Below are 13,245 nucleotides of genomic sequence, written 5' to 3'. Positions count from 1 at the left end.
ATATATCATTTCATTTAACTATAAATTCCCTGAAGTAAATACAATTGTAATGTTGATACACATTATGAAATTACCCTCATGTCATTTATAAATTAGTCCTCTTCTCTCCCGTCTTTGCCACTGCATTCTCATGACTACTTTTAATTTTTTTTTTTTTTAACATTTATTCATTTTTGAGAGACAGAGTGCCAGCAGGGGATGGGCAGAGTGAGAGGGAGACACAGATTCCGAAGCAGGCTCTGGACTCTGAGCTATCAGCACAGAGCCTGATGCAGGGCTCAAACCCACAAACTGTGAGATCATGACCTAAGCCAAAATCAGATGCTTAAAGGACTAAGCCACCCAGGCGCCCCTCTCATGCCTATGTTAATGAAGTACCTCCTTAACTGGTTTCCTTCAGTCCCAACCATTGTCCATCCTATTGTCAACTGATTATTATTATTTTAATGAATTTTTAAATATACACTGTAATATTCTAATTTTTAAATTCTAAAGATTACTGAAAAAGCTTCCCTCCAATTGTCCCTCCCTCTCTCTACTCCCCAAACCCAATCCTCTATCCATCACCCAAGAGTTAAGCATTTTATTACCAGTTCAGGATTTATCTTACCAGACCATATTCTTCACATTTGCATGCATATATATGTACCTGCCCCTTCAAAATACAGCATTGTTCTGGTTTTTTTCCTTACGTATATATTTAATAACATAGTGTATATACTGTTCTGTAACCTATCACTCAGTATATGTCATGTTCATTTCTTCAAATGACATTTTATTCCATAGTATGAATATACCAATTTACTTGGTTATTTTACTACTATAACAAGTTTTGTTTATTTTTCCAGATTTTTTACTACTATAAACTGCTGCAATGAACATACTTGTACATGCTTCCTTATGCACAAAAAATAGTGTTCCTCTAGTGCAGAAAACAAGCAATAGATTTGTTGGGAATACCATTTTAAATTAACAGATGCTAACAAATTGCCCACATCAATTTGCATCCCCAAACCAACTTACACTCCCAACAAGTTTATATAATATTTATTACTTCCTCACAATATAGTCAATTTTAACATTAGCAAGCTTTTAAAATTTTGCCTATTTTAACTTTAATATGTAGCTCTCAAATTACTAATGAGATTGTGTAACTTATCAAATATTTGTTGGCCACTTACATCTTCTCATCTGAAACTGCTGGTTTGTATTCCGTGTTTTTCTATGTCACTGTTTCTTTGTAGAAGTGCATTATATGTATTTTTTGTTTATCATATACATTGCAAATAGTCTTCAAAGTGTATTTGAAATTTCTGCATTTTGAACATTGTCATAAAGTCTTAAACTGAGGTTTGGCCACATTTATGAAAATATCTTCCTAAAACAGAGTCATGTATTCCAATCACCTATCAAATGCAGAGTTTGACCATATGTATATTTAACTTGAAGTGAGAATAGTTGGCTACCTACCACTCTACTTCATAAACATAAATCCCAGAATTACCCTGAAATGTGAATCTCACATTTCCTCAGTGGGTCTCTGTTCTGAAATGCTTCTTATAGAGTCAATTTAACATTGCAATGGATGAAAGTTTAAGGTTTGTTTTTTTTTTAATTTTATTTCTGAGATAGAGAAAGACAGAATGTAAGCAGGGAAGGGGCAGAGAGAGAGAAGGAGACAGAATCTGAAACAGGTTCCAGGCTCTGAGCTGTCAGCACAGAGCTTGATGCGGGACTTGAACTCACAAACTGTGAGATCATCACCTGAGCTGAAGTCGTATGCTTAATCAACTGGCGCCCCTAAAGTTTAATATTTAAAAAAAAACTTTACTTGGTACAACATAGCCCAAAAATGTAGACCAACTTCCTCCAAGGCACAATTGAGGAAATAGAAATGTATTTCATCACTTGAGGAAAAACTGGCTATATCGAACTTACGGAGAGATGGTATCTCTACTTCCCATGTAGCAACTTCCTACAATGCATTTCAGACTTTTCTGGATCTGGCCCCTGCCTCACTGTGGCTTCATCAACTCACCACTTCCTACTTGCATTTATACTCAAACAATACACAGTTACCTATAATTACCCCTTCATGCTATTCTGTCTTGTGATATCATTCCTTTATATGTTATTTTACCTGAGAAGTCTCCTTACCCCAAATTACCTCACCATGTATTCATATTCTTCCTCCAAAACTCAGTTCAGACATTACATCCTCCAACCAGCTCCTGTTGCCCTTCTCGGCAAAAAGAATTAATCATTTCTCTATTTTCTCATTGTGTCCTGAACCTACTTCCATTAATATACGGATTCCACTCTATTACAAGGATTTGTTTACAAGCCCTCCTCTCCTATAAGTCTTAGAAAGTCAGGCAGGGTTTATCTCATTCTTATGTGTATTTTAGTATTCAGCAGATTCTAGTATCCCAGTCAATAGCTATTTGCCCAAATTAAACAAGTTTATTTGTAAACAAGTCTCTCTATTCAGCAATACAACACTAAAAACCTATATACAAAATAATTGACATCATGCTCTTTAACTGAAGATACTTCATAACCTGAAAGGATATGTGGATTATAATAAGAGTGGTCTGTGGTTCTTTTTTTTAAGTGGGCATGTACTGTAGATCACTGTTTTTCAAGCTGTAGGTCATGACCCTTTAGCAGACTGTGAAATCACTTAGTGGGTTAAAGCCAACATTTTTAAAAGTATCACCATACATCAAATATAGTAAAAGTAAGCCATGTTTCATGAAATCTTTGTTCCAGTTATACACACGCACACACAAAACACACGTACATGTAACAACACGTATATACATTATTGATGCAAAATACATTTTTTTTACTGTGGGTCACATTAAAAAAATAATGATTTGAAAGCAACTTCCACAGTTGCTACATGGATTCCGAGAAGCTTTAAATCAACAAACAAGTGATGTAGTCATGAAAGGCTTCTTCAATGAAAGACATTTGGAGCAGTCTAGCTCCCCACTTCCTCTCTAATCTGTCACTCCTTACTCATTCTGCTCTAGGCAGACAAGCCTTCGTCATTATTCAAAGAAGCCAAACATGTTCACACCTCAGGGTCTTGCACATGTTGTTTCTTTTGCCCAGAAAGCTCTTCACTTATGTAACTGCATGGTTTACTCCCTTGCTCCAGGACACCCAAAGAGATATTTCCCTGACCACCTAAAATAGCAACCACCTACCACCATTCTAACCCCCTTATCAAGTTTTATTCCTTTTCATTCCACTCACTACCACCTGAAAATTTATTTACTGTGCTTTTCCTCCCCTCTCATCCCAAACATCAGCTCCAAGAGAACAGAAAGTCTGTCTTCTGCTTTCATTACTATACCACCATCAATTAGGACAAGGCCCAGCACAAAGCAAACATGTCTCAATAGGCTCTGACAGGACTATCAAGGAAAAGGAAAAGGAAGAATATACGAAATTGTGCCTGAGCATGGTATAATACAGAGGAAACAGGTTGAAGTAAGGTTGAAGAAGCACAATATGAAAGGTTTGAAAGCCAGAAAGCAGAGTTTGGACTTTATCCTGCAGACAATTGGAAGTCATTCAATATTTTGAGCAAACAGTGATCCATTCAAACATTTATTCAGTAGAAGTTCAATCCACTTTGCTTGGCACAATGCAGAGTGCAAAGGCCAGTAGCACATGGTCTCCCTTCCGCTGTTTAGGTTTAATAGCAGTGGGTTCAAAAAAGTTTTCAGAAAATTATTCTGGCAGCCAGATGTAGGATGGATTGGAAGAGGAGACTCTAAAGCTAGAAAGGGAAATAATAGACAAAGCAAAGCCTCGGGACAAACAGAGACCCAGGAAAGAGTAATCTAAAGAATTGTGCTGACTAATCGGTATAAATAATAAATTAGAAACATATTATAAACAACTTTAAGATTTAAGTATGATGATGATAAAACTTACAAAGAAAAACTGAACAATTTCCACCACTTTTAGATTCATTACCCAACCATTGCCAATAATGATCGAAGTGATCAGAGAGGAAAAGTTAAGTGTGGCAGCAAGATTCCTAGAAAAGCAAAAAGAATCCACTTCCATCTAGTTCACAAAATAAGATGAAAGAATAGATTCATCATGGTGACAATGAAAAAAAAATGTGCAAGCTTATACTCTATTCACTTTTTTGGGAGGGAGGGAGAGAGAGGGGGAGAGAGAGCGTGAGGGGAGCACACAAGTGGGGAGCAGGGGGAGAAGGAGAATCTTAAGCAGGCTCCACACTCATTGCAGAGCCCAATGCGGGGGCCTTGTTCCCACAACCCTAGGATCATGACTCGAGCTGAAATAACGAGTTGGACATTCAACCAAATGAGCCACCCAGGTGCCCCTCTATTCACTTTTTCAATTAAATTGAAATCAATGGCATCTTTTGAAAAAGAGAAAGGAGATATATGAGAAAGCAGAAAAATATGAGATTAATAAAACGATGGCCAAGAGGTAGCAAAGGCCCATTGGGAATTGTTCAGCATAGATTCAGTGGCCATGAAATCTTCACAATTACCCACCTTCCTCCATAAATATGCTATAACCTGTGAAGAAAAACAGCGGAGACACATAATGGAAAGACTTAACAACAGGTAAATGTGAAAGGTGACTGGTGTCAAGTTCAGGCTATACCTAATGCATACAGGAAAAAACTAAGAGACTCTGAGTCTGTATGAAAGGAATGGCTGAAGGCACAGGTGGAATAATCACAGGGGCAAAGATGTAAGAGTTCACATAAGCCAGGATGTAAGGGAAATCTTTCAGATCATTCACTTTCCCATCAACACCATACTGTCAGCTATAGTCTGAATGCCTATGTGTCTCTCCCCCACCCCCAAATTTGCATGCCAAAGTGATGGTATTATGGAGTGGATGTTTGGGAGGTGATTCGGTCATGAGGAAAGATCATGAATAAGATTTATATCCTTATAAGAAAAGACCCAAGAGAGCTCCCTTGCCCCTTCTACCATGTAGAAATGGAGAAATCTGCAACTTGGAAGAGGGTCCTCACCAGACCTCAACTGTGCGAGCACCTTGATCCTGGACCTCCCAGCCTTCAGAACTGTGAGAAATAAAGTTCTGTTGTTTATAAGGAACCAAGTCTGTGGGTTTTTTTTTTATAGCAGCTCAGACTAAGGCACAGGTTAAATGTTTTCCCTCTGTTTGGATACATGGTAAGTGCTGTATACACAAGAGTACAGGAATCAAAAGGGCTGGACATCCAATTTTATGAGAGGAAATGACCTAATTCCAGTGTCCAGTTCTACAATTAATATTATGACTTAGGGTAAATATCCACCTAGTTTCCACATCTGCAGAATGGAAGAGCATATTAAAACAGAAGTACCACAGTGGCCTCTACTCAACTCCTTTAAAGAATGAGTACTGTAGTAAACCAAGTTACAGTAATCACACTACTGGGTATTTACCCAAAGAAAACAAAAACACTAATTCAAAGGTAAACATGCACCCCTATATTTATAGCAGCATTATTTACAACAGCCAAAGTATGGAAGCAACCCAAGTGTCCATCGATTGATGAATGGATAAAGATGTGAAACATGTGTGTGTGTGAGTGTGTATGCAATGGAATGTTATTCAGCTATTAAAAAAATATCTTGCCATTTGCAACAACACAGGGCTAGAGAGTATAATGCTAAGCAAAATCAGTCAGATAAAGACAAATACCATATGATTTCACTCGTATGTGGAATTTAAGAAACAAAACAAGGGGAAGAGATGAGTCAAAGCAAGAAACACTCTTAATTATAGAGAACTATCTAAATGGTTACCAGAGTGGGGAGGTGGGGGGGGAGGGGGAAATGGGTAAAATAAGTGATGGAGATTAAACAGTACACTTGCTGTGATGAACACAGGGTGATGTACAGAACTATTAAATTACTACACTGTACATCTGAAACTAATATTGGGGCCCTTGGGTGGCTCATTCAGTTAAGCGTCTAACTTCGGCTCAAGTCATGATCTCACGGTTCGTGGGTTCAAGCCCCACATCGGGCTCTGTGCTGACAACTAGCTGAGAGCCTAGAGCCTGTTTCAGATTCTGTGTCTCCCTCTCTCTCTGACCCTCCCCTGTTCATGTGGTCTCTCTCTCAGAAATAAATTTTAAAAAAACGTTAAAAACGTTTTTAAAAAAGGAATGAAACTAGTACTAACACTGTATGTTAACTGCAATTAAAAACTTAAATTAAAATAAATAAAATAGAAAAAAAGAAATAAAAGGTCTTTTCTTTCAAGTGTAATGAGAAAGAAAAAGCTAACTGGGTTAGACGAACTCTCAAGCCTCTTCTAGAAAAGATTCTACACTATGTAATAGAATCCACAATATTGGTGGAGGTTTAGCATATTTTATAACCAAATAGAAGTGGATATTTTGTTTTCTTTTTAATTGTTAAATTACCATGGATTATAAAGCTATATAATAATATATGAAAAGGTATATGTTTTAACATTAAAATAGGACTCAAAACTGAATATTCTACAGGTTTCTTAACTGCAATTCCAAAATACAAAAACTCTTTTTTGACAGTTAAAACCTTATCTGAACTGACAAGAAGCTATTCATAGTCTTTACCCCATTTGGTAAAAATGTTCATACATTTTGCTGCAGAAATAGTAATATGTTTGAAGAGGACTGGATTCTGTTGAAAGGTTATATTATTACCTTGCCTATATCCAAAAAATTATTAATTCCAAAACCTATGAGACCCCCAAGGATTTTAGTGGGCTATGATCCTATAATACTAATGGCTAACATTTGCTGACCTATTAAATGTGTCAGACACTGTTCTGATCACTTTATACAGAGTAAATCATTTAATCCTTCCAACCACCACAATGTACGTATTATAAGTATCCCTGGGGGCGCCTGGGTGGCTTAGTCGGTTAAGCGTCCGACTTTCGCTTAGGTCATGATCTCACAGTTCGTGGGTTCGGGCCCCGCGTCGGGCTCTGTGCTGACTGGCAGCTCAGAGCCTGGAGCCTGTTTCAGAGTCTGTGACTCCCTCTCTCTCTGACCCTCCCCTGCTCACGCTGTCTCTCTCTCTCCTAGAAATTAAAAAAAAAAAAAAAAAAAAAAATTTTATAAGTATCCCTGGTTTACAAAAGAGGAAACTGAGGCACAAAGAGATTAAGTAAATTGTCTAAAGTCACAAAGCTAGAGAATGACTAAACTGGGATAAATACAACATTTAAAATATTACACATAAGAGGAAGGAAACACAAAATAGAGAACTGATTATGATAGAATGGTAGGACTTTGTGATTGTTTTCTCTATTCAATTAATGTATTACTATTAGAATGGTAAGGAAACAAACTTAAAAAAATACAAAACACTTCATGCACAAATTCTCATTTATGTGCAATCCTTAAGTCAAACTGCATAAATTGCATAGTATAAAACCCACACTCCTCAGTTTATGCTAATCATCTTTAATTTTTTATTGAAATTTAACATTTTTATATGCTTTTCACTACAAGAAATACACAAAAATATATATTCATTTCAATAGTCAGAAAACCTGGATAAGCAAAAAGAAAATAATCACTTTTAAAACTACACTCAGAAATAACCAATTAACAATTTGGCATATACCCTTCCAGACATCAATACAATTTTTCCTTGAACAATGCAGGGCTTAGGAAGGCGCACACATACCCCCATATACACACACAGTTGAAAATTGAAAATCTTGAGTATAACTTTTCTCTCACCGGAAATGTAACTATTAATAGCCTACTACCTACTTGAAGCATAATTATGGAAAACATATACAGTCTATATACATATTTTGTATACGTTACATACTGTATTCTTACAGTAAAGTGAGCTACAGGGAAGAAAATGTTAAGAAAATCATGAGAAAATACAGTACAGTACGGTACAAAACAAACAAAAACCTGTGTATAAGTGGACCCAAGTAGTTCAAAGCCCTACTGTTCAAGGGTCAACTGTATTGTTTTTTAACCAAAATGGAATTGCTTTTAAATCTACTTTTTTCACTTAACATATATCAAGACATCTCTTCATGACTTTACCATCTTCTAACATCCTATTTTAATAGCTAGGCAGTACCCCATTATGAGTATGTATCCTAACAATCACTGTTAAACATTTACATTGTGTACACTTTTACAGTATAGTGATCAAGAATTACTGACTCTAGAGTCAAACTGCTTGGATCCAAGTCCTGGCTCTACCACATAGTAACTCTGCTACCTTAGACAAGCTCTCTCAATGCCTGTTTTCTCTTCTGGAAAATGGAGATATTTTCTACTTCATATACATATACTCCAAGTGGGAATGGGATCAAATGTTAATACACAGCTTTTACTATCAACAGTGCTGCAATTGGTATGCTCACAGCTAAATCGTTGCACACACACCCTTATTATACATCAAGAAAAATTCCCTTAAATGAAAATTTCATGTCAGAAGGTATGACCATTCTTAAGGCTTTGAGTCGGCCAAATTACAGCTGGGTTTAAAGCCCTCATCAAAGAGCTCTCTCACTTAATACTCATTTCTCGTCACCCAAGAAGGTGAAAACTATGATCCAGTTAAGTTAACCAGCTTGTTTTACTCAATTAGCTTTTGCTCTTCTACTTTTGTACTGGAAACCTAGGCCTGTATAATAAAAACTGAAAACTCTGCAGGAAACTTTAGGACACCTAACCCAAATTTTCATTCAGCATATTAAGTCCTCCACCCTAGAATCCCTAATATTTTTTTTAACGTTTTTATTTATTTATGAGAGNGGGGATGTCAGAAAGAGAGGGAGACACAGAATCCGAAGCAGGCTCCAGACTATGAACTAGCTGTCAGCAAAGAGCCCGACGCGGGCCTCGAACCCACGAACTGTGAGATCATAACCTGAGCTGAAGTCGGATGCTCAACCGACTGAGCCACCCAGGCGCCCCTAGAATCCCTAATATGAACATCATCAGTGAAAACAGAGTCTATCCCCCAAACCAACCCATTACATTTTTACTGTTTTGTGGAAATTTCTTTTGAAAGAATGTTGAAATCTGCCTCCTACTACTACTCACTGATACTAGTTCTTGCTAGTCAGATGAAATCTGATCTTTCTGTATGATAAACTTTTAAGTATTTACAGATAGCTATCATTTCTTAGATGAGCTTCTTTTTCTTCTTTGAGCCAAACATGTTATTTTTCAGCCTTTTCTCCTTTCCTCATGTCCATTTCTCCCATGATCAAGGTCCTCTGGATATGCTCTATATCTCACTGGTGTATAAACTTGAGTGTCTATCACCTGGGGTACTTGAAAAAAATACAGTGGCCCAGGCCCTAACCTACTTAAGCTTGGGCTTCCATGTTTTTGCTCTCCAAGTGATTCTAATATGAAGTCTGAGAACTGATGCAATATGTCACTCATATTGTGACAGTATGCTACCTAAAAAGCTGACACAATATCCCAGGTATAATGCAACCAATACAAGTAAAGTAAAGCAGGGAAAACACCTGCTCTTTCTACGTTGTTCTACCAACTCCAAAATGACATTTGCTTTAAAATATATATATATACCATGGTGTTGATTCACATTAAGTATACAGTTAAAATGATTGAGTCTTTGCCAGTCTCTATTTTTGCACTAGCACCTTGGGCTCTAACTATCAGCCTTTCCAATTATTCCCATTAAAAGATTAAGAGAGCCAGGACAAAGAGTTTTAGATTCCTATTTCTAAATGTATCAATGGCTCTGCATATGGATTCACCTTCAGTGGAGAAATCATTTCATGCTTTAGCCTCTACACTTACATCATGGACATACTTAGCCTAAATTAAAGTATACTAGCCCACCAACAACTGAACTGACAGCTAACTGCACCAACACATCTACTCTGTGCAAAACAACTGTCATCAACAAGGTGGAAAAACATATAGACTTTACTACTAGTAGACTGACCTTCTGGAGAGCATGATGGAAAGACACCTTCAAAAAATTTAAGTCTAATACCAAGATAGACACATTAATGCTATAGAAATGTGTGATTATTAGTTGGAGAGCTCTGAGGCCAAAGAAATGACACTAATCACAACACTAAGTTGCCCTGAACTTTAACGTTTCACTTCCCTCTGCTTTTTAATATTTCCAAGAGAGAGAGACGGACCATCAGTGAGTTCATTCACACTCAGGCTACTTGCAAGGGGCACTGCACCCTCAATAAATTCATGATTCAAAATTTCATATGAGTTCTNGGGGGGGGGGGGGGGAGGCTATTCTACAGATGAGGCCCATTATAAATGCATCTTAGAAATGCTGGAGGGTGAGATCCAATCTGATATTTTTATTTGCACAGCAAACATCAAAAATATACCTGGCATTTTCAAACAATTATGTCAGGAATGACCAGATGCTTCCTGTTGATGGAACAGTAGAGAACTACAGCCTGACAGAATCAAACTACGGTTCACAGAAACAACTGGAAATGAATTTAGCTTCATTTCAAAACGATTAAACCAAAGTACAGTCTTAAATTCTCGCATATTTACAGTATAACCGCCCCCAAATGAAAATACCCAGATTGACAGAGACTGAACTCAAACTCTAAGTTAGGAGAACTCAAACTCTAAGTTAGGAGACTTTAAAGGCATGTATATGCATTACAAAAGTATTGTTTGACCAAATGTTTCACCGCAGAATTCCTTTTAAATTTGGTGCTCCTGCAGCGCTTTGACAGTGTCCCTTCTTCAAATATTACATTTACACACAAGTTTTCACAGGTACATCTATTATGGAATTCATATTTTACTTCCAGAGATCATTAAAAATAAGATGTGGAATTGAAAATTAAGGTTTGTCACTTAAATTATTTTCCTGAGTCTCCAGGATCATATGCAGATTATGCAATCTTTATTCTTGATATTGATTATATACCTAAATCCCAAATCTAAGAAAACTTAGCACCAAGACAAAAGTATAGAAATCAACCTTCCTATTCTTATTTTTAAAAGGCATCTTGGATAATACACTAGTTTGACATGTACGGTGACAGGATAAAAATGACAAATTTTCTCAGGTAAAAAAAAAAAAAGGCATAAGCATACAGTGGGGTTCTGCAAGTTTTCCAGAGATTACATGGTGTGATACCACAAAAGATTTTAAAATGCAGATTTAAAAAATCTAGCTCTTGTATTAAAGCAGTAGATTTAAAAAATCTAGCTCTTGTATTAAAGCAGTCATTTAAAAGACTTGCAAAAAGGCAAAATACAATGTCAACTCTTGGCAATATGTGACTTGTGTTAACATGTCACTTAAATTATCTTCCTGAGTCTCCAGGATCATATGCAGATTATGCATATGTAATGGAATTTTGTTGTTGCTGTTATTTTGAGGAAATACTTAAAAAGAGAACTTTTTTTAAAACCATAAACCCATCTTTAATTTCCTTAAATTCATAGTCTGAGCCTGAAAGTGGAAGTGTCAAGGCTGACGATATGGGTCACTGCGAAGACACTTAAACCAAGCTGGGTGGGTCTACAAGTGAAATAAACTATCTGCAAAAAGACTTTTCGACCACTAACATCTGCATAATAAATTACAGTGCATCTTTAATTCTGGAATGGAAAATTACTTTACAAGAATCACTTACGGACTACATCAAAAACATTTTCCAGATAAAAACTGTACTTCGAGGGAGGTGGGGGGAAGGACTTCAGAAAGTAACTTGCCTGAATCCAGACAGCAAATCAGTCTTCGGAGAGAGTACTTAAAATATTTCCACATTACCAAGCCCCCTTCAAAAGTACTGTGGTCGCTACCCCTCCTTTGAGCAGACGTCTGCTCACCACAGTCCAATCAGGTTTAAAACAAGAGTATGTGTACTGAAAACAAGCTTAAAGTGGGAAAACACACACAAAGCAGGCCTATATAATTCCTTCGGTTTCAGTTTTCACGATGCACCCCTGAGGCTAGGCACGCTGATTCAACACGGCAGGACAGCTTCAACGAAGCACACTAAAGACACACTGATTCACTGTGTCCAGGCAGAAATGACCTGGCAAAATTCTCAACTTCTTGACCGAAGCCATGCACCCGCAGATCCCGGCGGCCGAGTCCCAATAGCAGAAGTCCCGAGCATCCAGAGCGGCGGGCTTTGTCCCCTCAGGGACTTGAGTCCCCGAGGTCGTGGCAGTAGCCGAGATCGGCCCCGCGCGGACTGGGCCGGGCCCTCCGGTTAACCCTNNNTCCGGAAACCCGGCGCCTTAATGCAATAAACAGGAAATCGCGGGGATGATCTGGGTTCCGGGGGAAGTGGAATTATTTTTTACCAGCGAAGAGATCAACTTCCACATCCGGTGGTAACAGGGCCCTACACAGACCCGCACTGACCTGGAAAAGCTTCGGGAGCGGCGACGGGGGAGCAGCAGGAGGTGGTGCGGAGACCCGAGGCGCCTCGTACCCGGCCGGGCTGACGCGGCCCCGCTACACACAAAGCGCTTCAGCTGCACAGGGCGCTATTTTCCGAAAATGCCGCGTCTGGTCGGCGCCCAAAATCCCCACCGAAAAGTCCCCCGTGCTGCGCGCGGAGGGACACATGGTGTGCGAGTGAGTCAAAGCTCCCAGCATCCCTCCCGGACCCGGCCCTTGTCAAGACCGCGCTTGAGCCTTTCCGCCCCTGCCTTCGGCCGCAGATCGCTCTCCCACTCACTCCCCGACCCCATTGTGGCGGGAGGAAAGCGGCGACAGGATCTGATTTTCTTTTTAACGGTCGGGAGGGAAATATGCCATTTGTAAAGCTTGAGCCACACAAAGAAAGCGGCGGAATGATCTGCTCTCGGCGACCGCAAGTCCCGGCTCGCCCGGCGCCTGCGCGGCACGGGGGTGGGAGCTGCGGCCGGCCATGTGCGCGGCGGAGCTCCCCGGCTGGTAGCCGAGCCTTCCCGCCTCTTTCTGCGGGGGCTGGCGGTTGGGAAACTGAAGTGCGTGTTCCTACCTTCGTATCTCTCTGACGAGACCACTGAGAGACGGGGGATTCGCACTCCGAAGTTAAGCAGAGTCCCCTAGCAGAGTCCTGGGAGACGGAAGAGCAGCCAGCAGGCTAAGATTTAACTTAGAGTGGCCCTAGATGCAACTAGCCCTATTGGGACAGGAGTGGCGGCTGAGGTACAAGGGGAGGAACGAAGGATGGTCCTTCTCCACTTCGCATAAACTGACCAGTTTCATGGCGAAG

General features: G+C 39.2%; 1 protein-coding gene across 5 annotated transcripts in view; it reads right to left on the bottom strand.

The window, feature by feature from the left end:
• The window catches only part of GABPB1 (GA binding protein transcription factor subunit beta 1), a 64,997-nt gene extending 52,063 nt beyond the window's left edge, over positions 1–12,934 (bottom strand). For 2 of the 5 annotated variants that reach the window (XM_077764422.1, XM_077764423.1), the window contains exon 1: positions 12,405–12,930. The gene's annotated coding sequence lies outside the window, so the exon portion shown is untranslated. Of the gene's footprint in view, positions 1–12,404 lie in introns of all 5 variants that reach the window. The other 3 variants (XM_077764427.1, XM_077764426.1, XM_077764425.1) reach the window with 3 other exon arrangements.
• Positions 12,935–13,245: the final 311 nt, after the last annotated feature.

This window comes from Crocuta crocuta, unplaced genomic scaffold (assembly GCF_008692635.1).
Source record: "Crocuta crocuta isolate KB4526 unplaced genomic scaffold, BGI_CrCroc_1.0 scaffold102, whole genome shotgun sequence".
In the NCBI taxonomy this organism is placed as follows: domain Eukaryota; kingdom Metazoa; phylum Chordata; class Mammalia; order Carnivora; family Hyaenidae; genus Crocuta; species Crocuta crocuta.
This window is presented reverse-complemented; position numbering and strand designations above follow the sequence as displayed.